General features: G+C 39.6%; 1 long non-coding RNA gene across 2 annotated transcripts in view; it reads right to left on the bottom strand.

Annotated features, from left to right (window-relative positions):
* The window catches only part of LOC125095867 (uncharacterized), a 53,702-nt gene that overhangs the window by 17,158 nt on the left and 14,272 nt on the right, over positions 1-22,272 (bottom strand). For both annotated transcript variants that reach the window (XR_007125975.1, XR_007125976.1), the window contains exon 3: positions 822-914. This is a non-coding gene — a long non-coding RNA (uncharacterized LOC125095867). The remainder of the gene's footprint in view (positions 1-821; positions 915-22,272) is intronic.

The raw sequence follows: 22,272 nt of genomic DNA, 5'->3' as shown, positions 1-22,272 counted from the left end.
AGTTAATGATTCTAACACCTGGAGCTATTCTTCTGTACGACTTGACTCAAGCAGTAACACTAGTAAGGTGAGTCGATCTGTCTTGTAAATTATAGACCTGTATGGTCTAAGGGAAAAAAAAAATTGTAGGGAGCAGAATCAAGTCAATTTTTAGCAAAACACGCTTATGGATAGTAATCAGACATATTTTTCACGAATATGTCCTGCCAGACTAATGTGGACTATTATGAAGGACAGGCAAGCATGTTAGATCTTGAAAAGTCATAACGACAGGAGTTACTGGAATAAAACTAGCACGGGTTATAGCAGTCTTTGGTAATAAAAGGCTTAGAATTTAAAACGTCCATTGGCGTTTTGTTATACAAATATTGTTCACATCTATCTTACCCTCATGCCACTTCCGAAGGGCTGAAAGAACGCTTTCCCATTGTGTTTACACTTGTATTTAAAATAAGGAAAATAACCTCATGATTGAAATCATTGAGGTTTGTGACAAGGGCTCTTTTGATGAAAGGTTGATGGGGCCACACACAGCAGGAGGGAAGCCAGAGCTCCCCAGGTAATCACGGAGCAGGCTTTCTTCTGCGGCTGCCCCTCAAGTGTCAGCACACACATCCCGAGGTATGGGGGAGGTATAGCCGAATTTCAGAAAAGGCTTCCAGATAGCTGGAGAAAAGGTTTTTAAAAATGCAGGAGGCATAGGAACCTTATTCTTTTATCCTTCTTATCTTCCTCCTCCCCCTCGTCCTCTTCCTACCCGCCCCCTCCTTTTTCTCCTCCTTCTTTCCACAAAAATAAAAGTAAAAGACTCTTGTACCTACCTGCTTTCCCTGCTCACCTCGCTGCTTCTCTCCTGTAGCTCACTCAGGATATAGGAGGATAGGACTTTTCATTCTCTCAGGAAACTCGTTTATCTGTAGAAGGAAACCGTCTAATTAGCCTTGTCACCATTTGGCTCTGCTTAATTCAGATGTTAGTGGTGTTCATAAAGCTACATGGACTGTTTATTACCCAGCTTCCCCATTGTAGAGAAAAACTAAGCTTTGATTAATTGTGGATTGCTACAGAGGTATTGAAGGGCTTTCTGTGTATCCGCCAAAAGGAAAAAAAAAAGAAACTACAGAAAAAGCACGGGAAGAAACTTCAACACTAAATTGCTCCACCAAAGGGTAAGGCTATCCCGACTGATGTATAGAACAAGGCAGAGAGTTTTATCATTTGTCACTTTTGTCAGAGTGACTGTCACGAAAGGCATAATTAGAATGGAGAATCAAAAGCCATGATGCAAACAGGGCAGTCTAGTCAACAGAGACACATCTCTTTGGGAAAAACATATTCATTTTTGAAATAGACGGTGGGAGTGGGTCAGAGAATCTAAAGAGGGGAGAGCGTTTTCCTAAATATTTTGAAGAAAGGTCTTATTTCACAGAGGCTGAATATGCGTTGACACAGAATACTTGTGGCAAGATGAAGATACATTTTGCCCTGCATCCATTTCACCGTAATATGTAGAGTTGAACAAGCGCAGCATAATCCCTCCTCATGCGGATTTGAAAATGAATCGAGAGCAGTTTTCAAACGCAAGTTCACATCGTCATTGATGGTCACAAAGATGAACACGAGTTTTCTTGTTCCACACCGGATAATTGCTCCAGGCTCACAAAGGTATCTTGGATGGACCCTACTGTGCTCCAACACAAAATTTGGCTCAAAAAATGATTATAATGATTGTGATTACTTTGAAAATAGCAGATCCTTCCATGATGAAAGGTGTAAAATGGTAAGATGTAAAAGCTGGAAGTGTGGGACGCCGAGGTGGCTCAGTGGGTTAAGTGTCTGCCTTTGGCTCAGATCATCATCCCAGGGACTCAGGGATCCAAGGATCTTGGGAGCGAGTCCTACATTGGTCTCCTTGCTCAGCAGGGAGCCTGCTGCTCCCTCTGCCTGCTGTGCTCCCTGCTTGTGCTCTCTCTCTCTGACAGATAAATAAATGAAATCTTAAAAATATAAAGCTGGACTCCTCTGGGGTCCACTAGTCCAGCATTTCTTAAAGTGTGGTCTGCAGACACAGAACATTAATTGAAGAATATGCAGGAAAAAGATGGCAGATGAAAGTCATTTCTGGGCACATTATTTTTTAAAAGCTTTTCTTAAACTCTTAAACTTTTTTTTTCTTTTTTTCTGCAAGACTTTTTGGACCCTTTAATATAAGTGCATTTTGATTCTCTAAATGAGAGAATTCTCCCAAATTTAGTGTGCACAAGTACATACACAGTGCATGTGGACATTTTGTGCATGTGTGTGTGTGTGTGTGTCTGTGAACTAATGTTCTATGGGAGGCATTTTTAAAAAATTTGTTATTTAACGCTCCTGTCTCAAAGATAGAAACTGAGGTCAAAGCAGGTTGAACTGAGCAGTGGCTGCGTTGGGCCTGGCACTCAAGTTTCACGACTCCATTATGATGGTTTTCACATAGTGCCATAAGGCAACGATGGAGGGATACCCCTGGCCTAAGGAAAAGAGGTGGTGGCCGACAAGGTTTTATATTACAGATAGAGAGGAGATTCCAAATATTCCTCCCCTGACCTCCTACAATGTCAAGAGTTTCATTTTATTCTTAGGAGCTAAGGGCACTTACTCAATTGTGCCTCAACGTGAACTTACTGGGGAGAATACTATATTTAGCCATTGCGCTGCTAGCTGGCATCCACGATGGAAAGAAGCCAGATGTAGAATTGGTCTCCTTTAAGAATGTTTTAAAAAGAGAGGTGAGGAAAAGTCTAGATTGGTTCTTTTCTGTTTAATATGTATACATGGCGATTTTATTGAATTCAGGAGGTCTGGGTGGGACCTGAGCATCTGTATTATTACCAAGCCCTAGGCCATGCTAGTGTTGCTGGGGGGTGCAGTGCACTTTTGAGTAGCAAGGCACTGGATGGTGGAGTCAGGAACGTGTAGAGAGGGAAGAGAGAACAGTGCAGAATGCAGAAACCAGCACAAAACTCTAGCTTTGCTTCCTCACAGTTTTGCTGAGGAGAGGAGAAACAAAGGCAAAACATATGTGATACTGGAATTGAACTTAAACACTGACTCTAAATTGTGGAACTTTGCTCTTGATTTAGCCCCTGTCTTCTCTCCCTCATCTCAGACTCAGGAACCACCTGGAGACAGGGTCTTTCTCTTCCACTTCCTATCTCTTTCTTAACATTGAAAAAACTTTTTGGAGAGAATCATGAGGCCTTTAATTACATCAGATGTACAGGACATTTTTTAAATTGAGGTATAAGTACTCCTGGGTGACTCAGTTGGCGAAACATCTGATTGTTGATTTCAGCTCAGGTCATGATCTCAGGGTCTTGAGATTGAGTCCCGCATCGGGCTCTGCACTCAGTGGAGAGTCTGCTTGAGATTCTCTCTCCTTATCCCTCTGCCCCCTGCTTGCTCTCTCTCTAAAAAAAAAAAAAAAAAAAGAAAAATAAATAAATAAAAGATAAATTAGGATATAGTCATAAAAATTCCTATTTTGGGTGTGCTCTTCTTTGAACCTCAGTTTTTGGATCTCTTTATTGGGGACTGAAGAAAATATGATGATAAATGAGATGATATGTGTGAATGTGAATGTGCTTTTAAAAACACACTACACCATTCCCTCACCCCTCTCTTTGTTCCTGAAAAGGAATCAATGAACAGAATTTGGGGCTGGAAGTGAATACAGATTTTGGGTGCCAGAAAGATCTGCAGTTTCACTGCTGTTGTTTGTCGCTATTGTTACGAAGACAGGCACCTGTTCCCACGCTCCTGGGTCTCTCCATCAGTAAACACATGGTTCTTGTGCTGGGGAATAAGTAGGTACATATGGCAGTGGGCAAAAATGTTTTGTTGTGGAAACAACAGTTTCGCCCTTTCTTGGAGTCCCCTGCTATTTTTAATTAAAGACACTTATTTCTGTCACACAGTAAGGTATTTTCTAGGCCAAAGCTTTATGTAGACTGTCAAGGAATAAATTTTCTATCATTGCGCCTTATCTTAGCAACTCCCTTTGGACAAGAAAGACTCCAGAGAGAGCAGAAAACAATGTGATGGGAGCCAACAGTCACTTGGGAAACTCTTGATTCCTGAGATCCACAGAACAAATTTGCTAAAATTTCTTCACAGGCGAGACTAGTTCTACAAAGAGGGCTGTGCCAATGAAAGTCAGTTTTCACTGAAAAAGGAATGTTTGTCTTCATCGCAGAGGGGCCCATGGGTGATAGTAAGTAAACAATCCAAAACAGCAGCATGTCTCCACCCGTTCAGGTAGAGGTGACACCATGAACAGGAGAACTTGGGTTCAGCATCAGGTCCCGTCATCTAATAGTTGTCTGAATTGAATGGACGTAACTGTTTCGCACCTCAGTTTTCACATCCAGGAAATGGACATGATAATACTTGCCTTTTGAATTTGAGTGAAAATTAAAAATAACTGAATAAACACCCTTGTATAATAAGGACTAAGGAAATAGTTGTAATTTTATTTTTGGTATCTATTTATTTTATTGCTCACTCTACAATTATTGCTTATTTTAGTATTTATCTTTCCAGGTCTATGTTGACACTCCCCCTGCCCTGCTCTGTGGCATTAAATGCCTGCTCTTCCCACTGCCTTTTCTTCCTCCTGTGATCTTGATGGGCTTTCAGCAATTCACACCTCCCTTCCCATCTCTCACCCCACTCCCTCATCCTCTCACTGCCACATTGTTAAATTCTATTGTACACGAATCTTCACAAAACCTGCAGGCACGCACGGTCCATTGGGCATCCCAGGTATAGTGCCGAGGCATGAAGCCAACTCATAATTATTTTCTAGAAAGTTATTTTTTCAGTGTTAACATAACACATCCTAATTCCTATGCACGTAGGGCCTAGGATTAGTTGGAAAGTGTTAAAGTATTTTCTGTGACTGCTCTGCCTTCTATAACCTTGAACAAGTCATTTTCACTCTTCTCTTCTCAGTTCCCTAATGGAAAGATTAGGAAGATAATATCAGGAAGGTGCTATCTAAATATGAAATGATGTATAAAAGAAATGTCAGACTATGGCTGTCAGAAGCTGCTGATTCTCCTAACTGTATGTTTTTCTGTGACCTTCAATCTCCTACAGTTGGTCCAGGAGTCAATGTACAACTCAAGAACTACTTCAGTTCTCCAGAGCTTTCTTAGGGTGGCTGTTCTGCTTGTCTTGCCACTGGCAGATTTTCAGGCACTTGTTCAGCAAACTGGGCCCCAGGTTCCCAAGAACAGAGCATGGTAATGTTGAGACTTGAATGAATTAATGCACACCAAGAGTGTAGAAGGATGCCCAGCGTAAGGTGAACACTCGGTCAGTGTTAGCTATTAGCTATTAGCTAAAGCATTCACTTTGTCATTTCCGAACCTTGCTTGCCCATTGGGTTCTGTTGTATTGCTTAGCTCTTCTCTTCAGGACCTACCATTCAACACTGTTCTTCAGGACCCAGACTCCAGCTTAGCCATCACTGCTTTGTAGACCCTACCTTGCATTGCAGATCTCTCTCTCCCAGTTTCTACGCAGCTATTTCTATCCTAGATTTAACTCATGCACTTTGCAATCCACTGCCTTTGGGGCCCTGAGCTGACAGTGAGAAGGTGAATCCCACTCAGCAAATTACCTATTCTGTTAAAGTAAAATTTGAGAGAGTATCTTGGTGGCGTTGGAGGGTGGGGAGGTAGGTGTCAACTGTAATTGAGCAGACTCACTCAATCCCCCTGAATTCTCCCAGGCCACAGGGAGTATCTAAAATGACCTTGGAATTGGGTCATTTTTCAAACCCAAGAGTCTATAGTTTCCTCTCGTTTGAAATGTACTCATGAGCAAAATCATTTTAAGTTTTCATACTTACACCTCCCTAGAAGGTGTGTTAATACTTTAAAATAACATTTCAGAACTGTAAGAGGATGGTTTTGTGCTGGATGTTTTAAACAGTGTTTATTGCTTTAATGTGGTAAATGTGTAAAATTGCTTCATAAATGGCTTAAATGAAGATTGTGTGTATTTCTAAATCTAGATTTTTCTTTTCTTACATGCATAATCATCTATCTTTGTAAAATTATATTTTTCTTTCTTTGCAATGAACTTTTCTTAAGTAGTCCTTTTTTTTTTCCTTCCTTGCCAGAGCTATTTTCATTTCAAAGTCACAATTTCTAAACTGGGGATCATGACTTCCTTGCTTTTTAGCCAATAATTTCTACCTGAGCACTATACAATTTTCATTCTCCTTAAGTCTCTTCACACTTTGAGCTTTGTATTTATAATTAAAGTTAAAACTCACTTTCACATGGTTTCAAAGGAAGAAAGTTTTACTGACGTGATTATTTTGCACATGACCTTCTGTTTTGTAGTAGCCATGCAGGTTATTCCAGGAAACACCCAGCTGAGTGTGAAGCTTGTTGTTAGCATCAATCTGTCCCCTTTCATGAAATAGTTCATGTTCACCTGAGTGGGCCTCTCCACAAACTTGCTGCGAAGGCATCACTGCACGTTCTAGACCAGGAGTCCCAAACTTCAATGCCCACAGGAATGAAGCAGTTCAAGGAAACGAGTGATACCAAAGGGTGGCAATAGTTGTGATGATGAGCTGAAGACTAGCTGTCCCATCCAAACTGGGTAGCCATTGTTCCCTTCCAATAGATTATCACCAACCGTTATTCTGGATCTGCAGATTTTTCAAGAAGAGCCTGGTATGTAGATTCAATTAAAAATTAATGTGAGGGGACCTGGGTAGCTCAGTCAGTCAAGCATCTGACTTTGGCTCAGGTCATGATCTCAGGGTCCTGGAATTGAAACCTGCTTTGGGCTCCATGCTCCGGGGAGAGTCTGCTTGTCCTGCTCCCTCTCCTTTTACCCCTCTCCCTGCTCATGCTCTTTCTCTCTTAAAGAAGTAAGTAAAGTATTAAAAAAATAAAGTAATGTGAATAAATAATGCATGAACCAAGTAAAACATGTAAACCTGTTGGCCTTTTGAGATCTTTCCCTTCTACCCCTAAATGTACATAATACCAACACTTATCTATCCCAAATTATACTCTTGTCTGCTGGGATTAAAATGAGAAAAGGTAACAACTACTCCTAAAAATACAAATAATATATTGTAAGGTAAAAATTGGCAGTCTCAGAGTGGAATTAGCTGTGAAATAAGAGGCACGTTATTTAAAAAAAAAAACAACAACAACAACAAAAAAAACCATAAAAATAAAACCAGAAAACTAATTTTGCATTTTGACAGGCATCTTTTGGCCTTATCAGGATGTACTGTTCTAACCGAGCCTAGGTATGCTGCTAGTTGCTGTTAAAATTAAGCATGCTACCTGTTTCTTTTTCCTTATAGGTGTATCACTACATTATCCTCAGCCACCAGAATTCAGTGGAATGAATGATGAGGAGTACAGGGAAGAAGGCAAATGCCTCCCACCACTCTGTAATGATAAGCACAATGATTCCTGCTCATGATGGCAAAAATCATGAACAAATTTACCAAGTAAGGTGATAATGACAGAAACAGAAACAGTATTCAAGTCTCTCTAGTCCTTTCATAAAGCATTTTCTTCTAGATTTTGGACTTAACCAAAAACAAACTTCTAGGAGAGCTCTGAACCTCTTTTCCATGAATACATCTGAAAGACCACACAAGCACATTACAGAATAGGAATTTATGACCATAACCTCAATTTAACAAATTTCCTGTATGTGTGCTATAATTAAGGACCTGGTTATTCTCTCTGCAAAGTGTTCTCAAAGCTAAGACAAATGTACTCCTTTGAAACTATTTATTTTTGAAACCTAATTATCAAATACAGAAGTTGGTGCCCTTAGCTATATAGTTTATCTACACTGCTGCAAACAGGATATGCCACTAACTCAGACTCTGTATTGACCATTGAATGCCTGAAAAGCTGTTTATCAGCCTCTCTCTCTCTCTCTTTTTTTCTTAAGAAGGGAAAAGCCTGAGTGTAGACTAACCATAAGAAGTGTTGTTGCCCAACTCAGTCTTTGAAGACATGAGATATTTTTAAGTGGGAATACAAGGGGTTTGTCACAGATTTTTTGCAAAAAGTCATATGCCTCTTTTTAAATGACAGGGGGAGAAAAACAACCAGACATTATGATGAATTATACTCACTTCTTCTATGTATGTAAACTAAATGTAGCATGAATCTGACAGGCACTAATTTGGGATTTTAACTGTGGTTTTAATAAGTGAGAACACACCGATGCATTGGTTAAAACAAACAAAACAGCTATACTTCATTTGCAGAAGAAAATCTCAAACTGTGGACTTCATTCAGTTCTGAATTATACATCTCTGAACACTGTTAAGTCAAATATTTGAGTGTCTGTGAAACGAAGCCTTCCTATTTCAATTACAATCTATTATAAGTCTGTCCTTCCTCATAAGACTGATGTCAGGACAGCAGTATGTCTCTTGATCTGCTAAGGCTGATCTTCAGAAGGAATCTAGCTGGATGGGCTCATTCTTCAAGTGGTAGAAGGAACTTGAGTTTGAGGACAGAGTTCAGAAAGTAAGTGTTAAAACATATATCCTCTAGGGAATTGATTCAAACCAGCTCTGTGTTCTTTAGAAGCCATTTTCGTGTATGTAGAGACTCAATGCTTCCTGCTAGGTCAGATTTCATGGCTTTGGCTTTGGAAACTTAGGGAGTTACTGTGGGCAGTCCCTTGAATGATTTCCTTATACTTCAGAGGAACGGGACTGGTGGGCTGATCAAAACGAGAGAGTGTGTATCGCTCTAGTTCTTCGGTCAGCTCATGAGAGCTCGGTCAACCCCCACTGCATCACATTCTAACACTGCTATGGGTTTACACATCATATTTTATATTGATACAGATGGTTGTAAGGTTCAACTTCGGGATCCTAGAACCCACCTCACCCAACTAAACTCTGGCAGAGAAAACAGCCCATCTCTGATCCAATCACTAGTGGTGGCCTTTGTGGTTTTGGAGAAAAGATTCCCTAGGCAATGGCACTAGGGAAAGAGTGTCCAGGCTGGGCTGGAGGTTTCCAGTGAGGAAAATGTGCCCAGGCAGCACTTGAATAGCAAGGAGATGAGGCAAAGACTAGAGATGGGCAGAACATGTCCTGAAGTCCCAAGGATAAAGTGGTTACCATGTCTCAGACTTTATGAACTTCTCATTGTTGTTACCCTTTGTATCACTAGCTACTGATGCATCTCAATCCATAAAAAAATGCAGTGGATCAAAATGAAACATTTGCTATTGTCCATGAGCCCACAGTCTGGTTGAATGGTTCTTCTTGTTCCAGTGGGACCCACACATGTGTCTTTGGTCAACTATACAGCTTGGTATATTTCTGCTGATCTTGGCTGGGCTTCTACCAGGTTATATCATTACTCAAAGTATTTCAAAGTCTCCCTTTCACTTCCTTAGGAGTTCTTAAACTAGCTTGGTCTTGAGACCACTTTACTTGCTTAAAAATTATTGAGAACCTCAAAGGTCTTTTGTTTATGTGGGTTACATTCAATACATATCATATTTGAAATTAAAGCAGGAATCTAAAAATATTTATTCATTGGTTTAAAAATTCAACTTTTACATATTAACATAAATAATGAAAAATAACTGTATTTTTCCAAAACAAACAATTAGTGAGAAGAGTGGTGGTGTTTTACATTTTCACAAACTTCTTTAATGTTTGGCTTAATAGAAAAGAGCTGGATTCTCATATCTGCTTCCATATTTGGTCTGTTGTGATGTCACATGTTGGGAGCCTCTGGAAAACTCCACTGTGAACCTGTGAGAATGTGTAAGTGGAAAATGTATATAAAATTTTTGTACTGTTATGAATATAATTTTGGCCTCATGAACAAAGGTCAGTGACAAGAGGGGTTCCTGGACACAACTTGGAGAATTCTGATCTATGATATCGAGTATAAACCTTCAGCTTTCTGTTGTAAAGACTTTCATGATTTTGACTTATTCCCTAATGTGTCTGCATTCAAATATCTCTCTTGCTACTTACTGTCTCTATAACTTGGGCAAGTGATTGAATCCACCATGTATAAAATCAGCATACTTACCTCACTCAAGGGGTTGTTTTGTAAGTGAATTAGATATTCTGAATAAAACACTCAGCACCATGCCAGGCACATGGCAAACCCTCAGTAAAATGTTGCTATTATTACAGGTTTTAGTAGTTATATTTCTTTTTTTTAAAAAATTTTATTTTATTTTTTATAAACATATATTTTTATCCCCAGGGGTACAGGTCTGTGAATCACCAGGTTTACACACTTCACAGCACTCACCATAGCACATACCCTCCCCAATGTCCATAACCCCACCCCCCTTATCCCAACCCCTTTCCCCCCAGCAACTCTGTTTGTTTTGTGAGATTAAGAGTCACTTATGGTTTGTCTCCCTCCCAATCCCATCTTCTTTCATTTATTCTTCTCCTACCCCCTTAACCCCACATGTTGCATCTCCACTTCCTCATATCAGGGAGATCATATGATAGTTATCATTCTCTGATTGACTTATTTCGCTAAGCATGATACCCTCTAGTTCCATCCACGTTGTCGCAAATGGCAAGATTTCATTTCTTTTGATGGCTGCATAGTATTCCATTGTGTATATATACCACATCTTCTTTATCCATTCATCTGTTGATGGACACCTAGGTTCTTTCAGTAGTTATATTTCATTTAACACTTATTACTTTAAGTGCATTCACTGGAAAAAACACTGTTTAGACACTGTAATAAAAGTTGTATATACTACTGCCGATACCACTCAGAATATTATAGGTTTTAGGGGAAATGAAATACTAATTTATTCATTTCATGAATAAATGTTTATTGAGAAATTATTATGTGCTACTGAATGCTCTGAAGCCTATGGGAGGACATCCTCATCTAGGCTTGAGTAACAGGAAAATCCCCATGAAGGTGCATTATAGCATTATAGCTTCAGTCAGTGGTTACAGAAAGAGCATGGCATTGTCCTTGATGCTCTACACTCAGGAGGTTCCAGGGCCCTCTGAAATGTAGGTTCCAGGGCCCTCTGAAATGTCTGATGCCTGTCTACTTTTCTCCAATTTCATAGCCCTTCCTTCACTCATGTTATTTTCTTATTATAGCTGGGTCTTGATCATTGTAATCAAAGGAAACATGAGGAAAGGTATTCTAAGAAGGAAACTTTGAGTGCAAAGTCATCAAACATTTTCTAGAAAGAGCGAGGTAGGAAATCCTTTGGACTTTGTGGGTCATCTGGTCTCTGTAGTAACTTCTCAACATTGCTACTGTGGTGGGAAAGCAACCACAGACAATACATAAGGGGAAAACCATGGCTGTGCTCCAGCAATGCTTCATTTATGGACAATGAAATTTGATTTCATATAATTTTACATGTCCCATAACATTTTTTATCTCTTGATATTTTTTCCCCTCGACTACTTAAAAATGCAAAAAGCATCGTTAGCTGGTGGTGCCCTGTGAAATGGGCATTGAGAGTTTGCAGACTTCTGCTCTGGACCAAGGGTTTTATGGTAATAAACTCTCCTGTCTATTTGGGAGAGACGAGTTATTTATACTGATGCTTGTACAGAACAGGTTGCAAGTGAGTTATCTAGACAGGGGTTTTGTTTCTTGTGGAAGATAAGGATGAAGGTAAGCCTTGAATGCCTAGATAATAGCAACAATAGCGGTAATTAAGACCACCAAATATGGGCATCAGTTTACAATGTTTTTGGCATGTTCTTATTTTGTAGATGAGCGAAATAAAAATACAGAGAGATGAGCTGACTTGACTAAGATTGCATATCCAGGCAATGGCTGAAGAGCAGCTATTTTTTTCTGACCTCTCCTCGTTTAATTCCCCTTCATCTATATTATATTGAGTTTATCCTATAAGTCATGGATACAATACTACTTCCTGGTTGGGGGGCACCTGAGTGGCACAGTCAGTTAAGCATCTGAGTCTTGGGTTTGGCTCAGGTCATGATCTCAGGGTCATGAGATCGAGACCCATATTTGGCTCAATGCTCAGTGTGGAGTCTGCCAAACACTCTTTCCCTCTTCCTCTACCCCTCCCCCATCTCTCTTTCTCTCTCTAAAATAAATAAATAAATCTTAAAAATACTACTTTTAAAGATTTTTATTGTTTTTAAGTAATCTCTATGCCCAGCATGGGTCAAACTCAAAACCCTAAGATCAAGAGTTGCAGGTTCTACTGACTGAGCCAGCCAGGATCTCCTGGATACAGTACTGTTACACAAAAGATTCTTGCAAGCTTTGTTGTCTTCAAGGAATGGAAACACAATTCTTCATCTTGGGAAACAAGTATATTCAAATTTGGGGATTTTTATCTATATTAGAATAAGTGCTAGAATCTAGTCCCAAGAAGTCAAATAAAGTGGAGTTAAACAGTTGTGTAGAATAAAGGAATAAAGCGTTTCTTCGTATGGGCATACAGAGTTTTTACTTCTGGGGCTTGAGGGCCTTTGGGTTCCTAGGGTCTGGGCAGAGAAGAGCAAGGGAACAGTAATTTGGATCCAAGTAGTATCAAGCCCCTATAGAATGATCTCACATCAGAGAGAGCCAACAGTGTATTTGTGGACCAGGTATGGTTATGAATTTTAAGAGACTAATCATTTAAGTAGAGCTCTAAATTTGCCTTTTCTGCGTTGCTACTTTCTTGCATGATCTTTAGACAATTAGAAAAAAGAGTAAAGCTTTAAACCTGGTTGTAGTTTGGATTAGCAGTATTTTCAGAATTAAGTAAAGGAGCTTATTCTTGCTTGAGGCAAGATGGTGCTGGAGATGGCACCAGCCTAGATAAACACTTAAGAAACATCAAAAAAGGACCAACAGAGGACACTTGAATGACTCATTAGAATAAGAGAAAGCAAGTGGCTGTAGGGATGTATATTCCCACACCTAGGAATTCTCAGCAATATTTTGGATTTTGCAAAACTTTAGGCAGTGATATAAAATAAGAACATATGCTTTGTTTATTTTTATAAAAATAGGGACATCAATAGGAAAGACACCAGAAATCTGGAACTTGAGGAGTAGGGATAACGGTTGCTTGCAATGGAGAAAGTTGTCATCAGATGGATGGACATTTTCAGAAGAAATTCTATGAGCAGGATAAGAAGTCCTTTAGAGAGAGAGTCGAGGTATGAAAACCAATTAGGAGACTCTTACAGAAGAGGTAAGAGAATATGAGTGAAGGCAGGGCTATGAGATTGGAGAAAAGTAGACAGGCATCAGACGTTTCAGAGGGCCCTGGAACCTCCTGAGTGTAGAGCATCAGGGACCATGCTCTTTCTGTAACTACTGACTGAAGCAGCTCTAGAGCATGTACTCATGTGGCAGGGGTTCCATTCCCTGCCAATAGAAGTGAAGTAATTTGTTACTGAGAATGCGCAAGTTTCTATCCAGTCTGTTTTCAACCTGGTCGGTTTCCTTAAACACTCTTTAAAGCTAGGTGAGAATGTGTGTATTAGATATGTGTGTCTTACCTACTCCTGGGGAATTGGGGAAGTTACTCTGCCAGCATTCCCCACCTCCCCCGCCAGTTTAACTGAGACATAATTGACATGTGACATTATATGAGTTTAACGTGTGCAATATAATGATTTGATACACATGCATATTACAAAATGATCACAATAAGTTTAGTTAATGTCCTTCATCTCACATAGTTACCTTATTTTTTCCTCATGGTGAGAACTTTTAAGACCTATTCTTTTAGCAACTTTCAAATATACAAAACCATATTCTTAACTATAGTCAACCTGCCGCACATTATATCTCTAGACTTATTTAACTTGTAACTGAAAGTTGATACCTTCTCGATCATCACCTAATTCTCCCACCCTCTACCCCTTGCCTATGGCAACCACTAATCTGTTTTCTGTTTCTATAACTTTTTTTTTTTAAAGATTCCACATATAAGTGAGATCATACAGTATTTGTCTTTTTCTGACTTTTTAAACTAAGCACAATACCCTCCAGGTCCATCCATGTTGTTGCCTATGGCAAGATTTCCTTCCTTCTCATGACTAAAAAATATTCAGTCTTACCCTTGATCTCTCTATCCTGTTCAAGCTGCCTTCTGCCTCCTGAGACAGCACTCTTAGAGCTTAACTTTAGAGAAATACCATAATTTTTTTTTTCCTCCAGAAAAAGGAGGAGACTTTTTTCCTTAAGTCCAGTTAAAACTTCCTGTGATGAAGAAATGGTCTCTATCTGTGCTTTCCAATAAGGTAACCATTAGCTACACTTGGGTAGTGGGCCATTGAAGGGTAGCTAGTGAGGCCGAGGAACTGATACCTAATTTAATTTAACTGATTTACATTAAATAGCTCCATGTGGCAAGTGGCCGCCAAAATGGACAGTACAATCCTAGATCCCAGTGTTCCACATCTGACCCAAATTGTGCGCACCTGGAAGTTTTAATTTGGGGGGATTTTTACAGATTTGCCTAGTCCACTTGAATCAGTAGACATAGCAGGCATAAGCATCTGTCTTTGCTGTTACTCTTTTGTGAGTTCCTTCTAGGAATCCTGCTGGCAGACCATCTTAAATCATATAGTATAAGTGAAAGAGGCTGAATGTAACTAATTATACAAATTGGAGTAGTTCAGGTTTAATTATTCTAAAATTACATAATAAAACTTGGATATTTAGCAAAATTACTGGCCAAAAAAAAAAAAAAAGAAAAAAGAAAGAAAGAAATCTAGATTTAACACTCTCCTCTTTAGCCCTTGATTCATTTATTTAGTACAGACTCTCTTGACTCCTCATTTGTGTCACTGCAATTTTATTATCTGGCAACCATTTTGGCTCCAGGCCTTATGGACGAGTACTGAAAAACCTTGGACCCCCCTTGCTCTAGACCTTTCCAGTGATCATGTGAAAATGTATTTATCTGACTTTGAGGTTTCTGGAATTCTGTGTTTGACTAGTTATTTTAACTTAGCTTGTACTGAGATGTTAATAGGTAATAGTTGTTTAATCACTGGCAGATAATATATTAGCATTCCAGAGCTGCAGCCTTCAATGTATTAAGTCAAAGAAAGGACCAGTAGGGAGTTTCCCAGTTTTTGCTGGCTGGTACCTGAAGAGTGTAAGAGTAGAGGACAAGATGTACCTGTCTAGTTCAGTAACTATTTAGGATATGACAATGACATGTGAAACTTTGGGGTAGAGAAAATCACTATCCCTTTTTTTGTGCCAATAAAATTATAAGGCAAGTCTCTCTTATATCTCTAGAGTTGGGTCTCGTATTACTTGCAATTTATTGGTCTTTTTCTCTAAAGATTTCAAAGTGTGATGTAATTAAACCTTGATGTTTTTAGTAAATGTGTTTTTAAAAATTCTAAACTATTCAAGCAAAGAAAGACATTTGCCAGCTTTATGGTTTGCTGATTAGATACACACACACACACACACACACACACACACACACACACACACACACATATATATATGGATATTTATGCATATCCATTTATGTGTATATGTATATATGCATATGTATACATATGCGTACATGTATACATATATGTATATGCATATAGGCACACACACACATATATTCCTCTCACCTCACAATAAATAATTACAGCATATTGTTCCTTTTACTGGGAGTTCAGAAGCTTTGCCATTTACTGGGGCAAATCTCAGTCTCCCTTAGCCTCAATTTCCTTACAAAATGAGGGTAACCGTATTTATCTCTGTAGATTGTTGAGAAAATCAAATAGAATAATATATAAGAAAACAAAAAAATAGAAAGCTGCTTAAGGTTAATGTATCTGATGGGGGCAGAGGTGGGAACTGCTTTCTCCAGCATGAGTATGAAGACCCGTCCCTAAGTCTGATTGGACAAATGTACTAGGAAGCATATGGATACGTTTTCTGGACAGATGGCTTATACATTCTGTGCTTCACATGCATGGCTTTCTATGGAGTTGAAGAAGAGCCTCTTTCAGGGATCTTTATGGGGCTAAACTATGTCAGGTGAACCTCACCAAACAGGGAGCTGGAGACTTGAACCTAATGCAAACAGTTGCAGGGACGTTCAGTACACTGAGTGTAAATAACATCTTGAATGCCACCAAATGTCAATACCGAGGCTTAATGGTATTACATAAATTCTGCTTTAACTGAGCAAAGCAAAATCCAAGCAAATGGACCTTTTTATATTCTTAAATACTGAAATGAAGCCTAAATCATGGAGATTTTATGCCTTGGGTCTGAGATGTCCTCATACATAAGACAGGCACAGAAATACACATATATGTACATGTCCATGTATATTTCCTCAGCTTGACAATTCTTATCTACTTGAGAACAAAGTCTAAAGTAAACAGCCATCCTCAGTTACCAGCTGTTGCAAGGGCTACTCTGTGGAACAGAGGAGGAGTGATTTATGTAGGAGGAGAAATTGTTTATATCCTGTGACACAATGTGTCCCCGCTCCATTAAAAATTAGTAACCAAATCTATCTAAAACAACCTTAAGAAATAACATGGGTTCATAGGAGGTTCAGTTTCCGGGTGCTAGCACATTTATGACTGGGAAATGGATAATTTGCAAGATTTCAGCAGACTGCTGAAAAGACGAGATATGAGGTGCTCTTTCTGGATACTCTCACTACTGTGAAGTGCGGGAGTCAGACCCAACTGGTTCCAGGCACAGAATCAAATGTACAGAGCGCCTCTAGATTCCCAGGCAGGTGTCTGATATTACACTAAATGCTTATATATGTAAAAAATAAAAAGAAATTGAAAGAATATCACAGCTGGTGAGCAATAAGCATTTTTGTTTTAAAAAGGAGGTATTTGGGACATGTGTGGCTGTTGTTCTATTTAAAAAAAATCTAGAAGAGAAATGGCAATTTTTCTCCTACAAAGATCAAATCCGGTTATTAAAACTGTGATTTGCAAAGGAAATGTCTGCCTGCCTGGAGCTGAAATTTCTGATTTGCCACGTAGGTGCTTTCCTCCTTGTTCTGTAATCAGCTGAGGTTGAAAAATAGCGGTTTATGATCTTCTGTATAACAGATAGCACGCAAGTGTGGATTTATTATTATGCTGCAGCTAACTGCCTCTCCTGCAAGCGAAATAGCCTAGCTCTATGAACCTTTCCTTAAGTGTAGATCACTTTTCAACTGTTTGATAGCCATCTTTGTTGATTTCCTCTGAAGGGTTTCCAAATTATTCTCACCCTTCTTACGTTTTCATCATCTGAAATACGTCTCGTGCCTGCGTACGAAATGTTCTGCTGGGCACTGTGCCAGATTTGATTGCAAATGTCTTCTACCTGCCCGTGTTATAGACAGCACAAATAAGATCAATATATTTAATAACACAACAACAATGTATGGCCTCTGATTTAGGAGGAAAGAAAGGCACAGGCGTGGCCGAGCTCTTTTATCATGTTTTACTTGTTTCTGTTGAGGACTTTGGTCCTTCGCCAAGCCTCTTTTGATACTGTTAATCTGGAGGTTTCTCACTGATATTTAGATTCAGTGTGAGGGTATATTTGAAATCCACTCAGCTTAAATTGTACGGGTTAGGTGAGAAGCCTTCGAACCATCATCGGGGCTCTCCTGGCAGAGGTACAAAGACATATGAGAAGACCAAAGGAGGTTGTGGTGGATACATGTGGGGCTCAAACCTAGGCATCAGTATATAATCTAGGGCCATGTACGAACCAGGTGGGTGACCCCAAAACCAGAAGACCCATGTGTTAGGAAAGGTGGTCCACAAACTAAGTAACTACGCCAACACTGATAACAACACAAACAAAATAGAGATAATTATGGGATCAACCAGTCAGAGCAACTCTCAAGGTGGCTATTGAGCAAGGACACTTTGCTGTCCCTTTGCTTTTGGGGGTGGCCCTGGGTCCTCTGGTGAGGTCAGATAGGGACCACCTGCAGGCTGAGCTGAGGGGTTTGCACCTGTATTACGAGAGATTAGAGAAAGAAAGTCACGGGAAGAACTCTGACTTCAGAGATGTGAAAACTGTTTTAAAGAATAAATATTAGTTGTTAAAGGAATTGCTTAGCTGACTCCCCCATTCCCAACACTGACTATCAGGAAGCTTAAATTAAAACACATTTGCAGATCAATGATCACAATGAAGGTGACTCCCTTAGCCTATATATTTATACTTCCTTTTTTTCTGACTTATCTTTATTTTCTACTCATATGGATGCTTTCCCTGGTTCTGGTTTTGCAACCTTATTTATATTTTCCCATATTTACAGTAAGAGTTCTTATACCTCAGAACTTCTACTGAAAAATAAGGTAGGGCATAAATAAATAAAACTTTGCATCCATAAAATAAAGGCATTGAACGGATTGTAAAGCTTTGCTGGCTTATTTGTGTGCTCTATCCGTTGTTATATTTATTTGCCAAGATCTGTCTAGTTGGGCAAGATTCACAATCTACATAGAAATTGTTTACCTGAAATTTTCTTCCTTCCCAAGAGATGTTAAATAGAAATAGACCTTGTTTTCCTTCAGTGAAATCCCTTCTGTACCCTAGCTATTATCTCTTTTGATGGGCAGGAATGACACGTGCTTCTGCTCAGATGCCTGTCACATGCATTCTCAAGGGTGCCTGGTAACCGTAAGGAACCGAAGCAATTTGAAACTCAGACCCCTAAACTGAGAGGTCCAGGGATACATGCCAAGAACGGCACTGACTTATCATTACCTATAACCCAGCTTTGTTCCTCTTTCCTGCTACTTTGTAGAAGGGCATACAGTTGAACACCGGGTTCCTTCTGAGGGTGCACTCAAAATGCTTTTTTTAAAGTCTTGGGTGTCCCTCAGTTTTCTTTTCACATATTTGCAGATACAATTTTCATCCCGTGCTGCCTTACCATCCAATATTTTGTTGCTCTTTTTCTTTTTCTTTTGATGACTCCTTCCAGAGAAGGCATTCTTCTTCTTCTTCTTCTTCTTTTTTTTTTTTTTTTTAAAGATTTTACTCATTATTTGACAGAGAGAGAGATCACAAGCAGGCAGAGAGGCAGGCAGAGAAAGAGGGGGAAGCAGGGTCCCTGCCGAGCAGAGAGCCTGATGTGGGTGGGGCTCCATCCCAGGACCCTGGGATCATGACCTGAGCTGAAGGCAGAGGCTTAACCCACTGAGCCACTCAGGCACCCCGAAGGCATTCTTCTTGAAAGCACAGAACAAAACATGTAGTAGGGATGCCGGGAAACATCTTCTTAGAAAATAGTCTTGGTTTTGGGTTGTGAGTTCAGGCTTTGAAACCAGAAGACTTGGATTCAGTCCAGCTTCTGTTGTTATTCACTCTGTGATCTTGTACCAGACATTGAAATTCTCTGAGCTTCATTTTCCCCATCTGTAGAATGGGTATGATAAATCTCCTTCAGTCTTGTGGGGGGAAGTAGAGATAATTTACTTGAAAGGTCAAAGATTCAGTCCTCCATCAGTTCAAGCTGTGGACTCTCATGGTTGCACCCTTGACCTTGTAAGACATCCTGTCCATTAAATACACCACTGTCTCTCTCTAGCCATCTAATCCCAGTTCTCTGTCTTTTTTTTAAAAATCAAATCAGATTCTATTGTCTACGTAACACCACTGCCCTGCATTTATGTCCCTTCTGCAAATGCTCATGGAAAAGTCCCTAGTCTGGTTAAAAAAAATTCCTGCATTCTTCATGCTTGTTCTCTGAGACAAATGTCCCCAAAGAAAAATACACACCCTTGCTGATTATTTTTACTTTATACTTCTGGTCACAGATCTCGGATGGGCACGTCATCTCTCCCTGTGCTACCTGCTAATGACCTTTCCTCATATTCCTTTGAGAGAATGGAATCGTCAGGCAGAAGGCCTCTCATCTGCCCGCCATCAACATTATTAACCTCCTCACATCTCTATTTTGTAAACAGTACCAGAACCTATGAATATTAATTACTATTGTGGTTCTATGATTCTTGGTTGGAGATAGCTCATGCGTTCAGAATATTTTCTAAAGAAAAAAAAACCTTCTCAAATTTGACCTCTATTAAACTGTTGTACAGGAAAAGGACTACACTAATCATAGTGCACTGTTGTAAAATTTAGCATTATTAAGAAGTGTAGTAGGAACATATGAAGCACAAAAGGAGCTGCTTAAATCTGTTCAAGGTAATGAACAGTCTGACCATTGTCACTGAATTTTTTTAGCGTATTTGGGAGGATAAAGAAGATTCAAATCGAAGCATTATTCACTGGGTTGAATGCTGAGGGCAGGTGACACTTGATTTCCTGTGTCCTATCCTATTCTACTTAACAAACCCCACAGTGGCTTGTAACTGTGATGCTAAAAACTCAAGTTCCAAATAAATTTTTAAAAAGTTCCTTTTCCCCTTTGCACCGTGTCACTTGCAAATCCAGCAAAGCCTTATTTGCTCCTTGAGGTGAAACCGTTCAGCCTGGAGGACACTGTCAACTACTTGTTCCCCTTCCTCTGTGAAAGAGCCCTTCCTCAGCTGCTTCTCTGGGAAGCAGCACGAAGACAAATTAACAACCTGAAAAATAAGGCTGTATTTTCACAATTCATCATAATCTCTTTGATCTTGTTAGGAAAAAGCTTGTCAGATTTCTTTTCCTCCTCTTAGTTATGACTCAATAATGATCCAGATCTCCATGAAGCTACTGGTGCGCTGAAATTCCAGGCTTGAGCTCCTGCTTCGTAAATCCTGTCTGTTCACCATCTGTAGTCTCAAGCCTGTAGGCAGTGACGGTATGGCAACTGGGCACAAAGACTAGGTAGTGTAGGGAGTGTCTTGGGATTGAAACTTTCTCAAAATGGCTGAAGCAAGCCATGTCTCCAGCGTGGCTATTAAATACTAAATATTTATTATTAATTATTAAATATTAACTATAAATAAAATTATATTCTTTCTTTCTAATTTGCTCCATTAAATTTCCCCAGATACTGCCTTTAAAACACTGGCCCTCTGAAATGCTCCTTGAGAGGAAAAGAAATTTCCAGGGTCAAAAACATTAGGAAACCTTCATACTCTCATCTTTCTCAGAAATTCACAAGGCAAAGTACTGAAACACCCTGCTGTGTGACCTTCAGCACCCTACTTAACCTCTCTGTCTGCTTGTTTACACAATGAAGATAATAATAACATCACTTCATTAAGTGATCTGAGGATTAAAAGAGTTGATGTACATAAAACATAGAAGAATGCCTGGCATATTAAATAGCTATTACTTTTAATATAGTATTTTCCAAACATTTGAGTAGAGTGTCGAAAAAGACCCCATAAAAGAAATTCTGAAAAACCTGTCTTATGACATTAAATGTCCCACTGGATGGTGAGCACCTTGCAGACAAGAATACCTTGTTTGTTTTTGTGTACCCTCCTCGTAGCATGGTACCTGACATGGAGTAGGCACTTGGTAGATATTTGGTTACATGCATGTTCAAGATTGTTCTGCATGTCACCTCATGTCTCCTACCCATGCTTAGTTTAGATAGTTGATGATCTGGACTGAATGTTTGGGTCCCCTCACATTCTTATGTTGACATTCTCACTCTTAATGTAGCGGTGCAAGGAGGTGGGGGTTTGGGGAGGTGATGAAGTCGTATGGGTAGAGCTCCCCTGGATGGGATTAATGCCTCTGTAGCAGAGACCTGAGAGAGTTGTCTCATCCTCTCTTTTCAGTGAAGACATAGCTGGGAGACAGCCACCTACAGACCAGGAAGTGGGCTTTCACCAGACATGGCATGTGTAGCAGCTTGATCTTGGACTTCTGAGACTGCAGAACTGTGAGAAATAAATTTCTGTTGTGTATAACTGCCCTGTCTATGGTATTCTATTTTAGCTATCTAAGGCAGGTGACTGGTTCCTGAGCATGGCTGAATGAACACGAATTCTTTTCCCTCCCCTTGGTATTAATATTATTCAGCTGATTAGTATTTTATAAACTTGTATTTTCTCATTTCATCCACTAAATGGAATTCAATTATCAATTAGGTATTCAAGACTATGGGCAGCAAAGTTGGGATTTGAACCTGGAAGGACTCCACGAACACAACTTTTCCACCATCATTTCAGAAGAGAATCTCAGGTCTCTGATGTTGGAAGTTGCTACTTTTCTTGAAGTTTCTTCAGCCTCTTCACAGCTTTTGAGATGGAGAATTTGTCTCAATGCTGACGAGTATCAGTGGATTGGATAACTTTTTTGGGTACTTGAA

The sequence above is a fragment of the Lutra lutra genome, chromosome 3 (genome assembly GCF_902655055.1).
Source record: "Lutra lutra chromosome 3, mLutLut1.2, whole genome shotgun sequence".
Classification (NCBI taxonomy): domain Eukaryota; kingdom Metazoa; phylum Chordata; class Mammalia; order Carnivora; family Mustelidae; genus Lutra; species Lutra lutra.
This window is presented reverse-complemented; position numbering and strand designations above follow the sequence as displayed.